Source organism: Mandrillus leucophaeus, unplaced genomic scaffold (assembly GCF_000951045.1).
Source record: "Mandrillus leucophaeus isolate KB7577 unplaced genomic scaffold, Mleu.le_1.0 Scaffold34, whole genome shotgun sequence".
Classification (NCBI taxonomy): Eukaryota; Metazoa; Chordata; class Mammalia; order Primates; family Cercopithecidae; genus Mandrillus; species Mandrillus leucophaeus.
Genome location: NW_012103587.1, coordinates 1,839,041 through 1,840,809, shown reverse-complemented (window position 1 = coordinate 1,840,809; position 1,769 = coordinate 1,839,041). Strand labels below are relative to the sequence as shown.

At 50.4% G+C, this 1,769-nt stretch overlaps 1 protein-coding gene across 1 annotated transcript in view; it reads right to left on the bottom strand.

The window, feature by feature from the left end:
* The window catches only part of BRI3BP (BRI3 binding protein), a 52,960-nt gene extending 51,350 nt beyond the window's left edge, over window positions 1-1,610 (bottom strand). Inside the window, exon 1 of the mRNA XM_011988880.1 lies at window positions 1,581-1,610. The gene's annotated coding sequence lies outside the window, so the exon portion shown is untranslated. The remainder of the gene's footprint in view (window positions 1-1,580) is intronic.
* Window positions 1,611-1,769: the final 159 nt, after the last annotated feature.

Genomic DNA, 1,769 nt, shown 5'->3' with positions numbered 1-1,769 from the left:
CTTGCAAGAGACATGTGCTGTGGTAACTCAAGGTTTAGTGGATTTTGGGCGTGCAGGGTGTGTCTTTGTTCCTAGAAAAGCTAGGTATTGTCCAAGGTTTATCCCCATGTGATAGGATGAAACAATGTTGCTAAAAGGTTTATCTCAAAGCACAGGATTTTCCTTTAAACTTATTCATGTCACAGAGATCCTTATTCTTATGTCTTACTGCTAATTTCCTCCCTAAAAACGATCCTATTGTCCTGCCACTCCCTTATCTTTAAGATGGTAAAGATAATTATCTATAAATACTAAGGGAACTCAGAGGCCGGTGCCGGCGTGGGTCCTCTGTAAGCTGAGCACCGGTCCCTTGGGTCCCCGCTTTTCTTTCTCTATACTTTGTCTCTGTGTCTTATTTCTTTTCTCAAGTCTCTCGTTCCACCTAAGGAGAAACACCCACAGGTGTGGAGGGGCAGGCCACCCCTTCAATTTCATGTTTATTGGCCTTAGATTGTCACATGGAACCGCCATCAGTTGAGACATGGGGATCCTGTTGAGACATGGGGATCCCTGCGTGAAAAAGACAGGCTTCTTTTTGCTCTAAAACAAATGATTTCTGCCTTCAAATGGCTCCGGAACAGCATCAAGAGGAAGTAAGTGAGGCTCCGTGGGCTCACACCCCAGATCCCGCCCCCGCCAGACTCCAGGGCAACCTTTTCACATTCAGGCGTTCAACCCTGCTTCCTTGCCCCTCCTTGGTCACCTACAAAGCGTTCTCTCCCCTACATGTATGAAGACACAGACCCACCTGTGCAAGAGGTGCCCCTGCCCATAGGAAAGGGAAGTCAAAAGTTACCGTTTTCCTAACAAATTAACCTTTCATTTTATCCAGTAAGAACATCCAGTCAATCTTATTTGGGCCTTAATGTTTCTTTCTATTCCCCACTCCCTCTCAATGAGCAGAAAACTTTAATTTTTTAGCCATGATTCTGGGCCAGGAAGGTACCAACTATTCATAATTACAAGCTTGCAATGAAGGGGAGTGATTACTATCCCCATTTAACAAATAAGGAAACTGAGGCTCAAAGAAGTGAAGTCACTTCCCCAAAGCCATCCTAACTGGTAGAGCTCCAACTTGAACCCAAGCTTCTCTGACTCCAAAACCCCAGGAAGGTTGGCAGCAAGCAAGACCTCCCTCCTCCCCAGGGAACAGCAAAGGAACCGCAATACCACACACAACTGTCCCCAGGAACTTCCTCCTTCTCAGGAGCTGGTCGGCAGACTTCGGCCCGGAATGGCACCCCTATCCCACCTAGCTCCAGAGAGCAGGAACTGGGGAAAACTCCCTCCGCTCCTCCTGGGACTCAACACCCTTCCCAGGAGGCTGCAGGGTCCTGGACCTCCCCAAACTAAACAAAAGGCTCCACGCGAAAAGCCCCGCACATAGTAGGTACTCGGGTTTCCCAAAGCAATCGAGCAAATCGTATTGCTTCCTTCTTTTCCTGTAAAGTAAAAACAACTCCAAGTATCTTCAAAGCAGGAGAAGGAGTGGGGCAGAAGGTCCCAGGGGAAGTGGGTCGGGACGCGAGGCTAAGACAAACCCTGGGTAGCTGGGGAGGGCGCAGCCGCGTGGAGACCGAGGGCGCCAGCGTGCTGCCTGGCTCACAGTAGGAGCCATTCAAACGCGGTGAATGAATGAATGAGACGCGCGGCAGGCGTCAGCGCAGCCGGGAGAGACTCTGGCCGCGCCGACCGCGGGGGCAAGGTCCAAGGAGAAGCGCGGCGCAGAG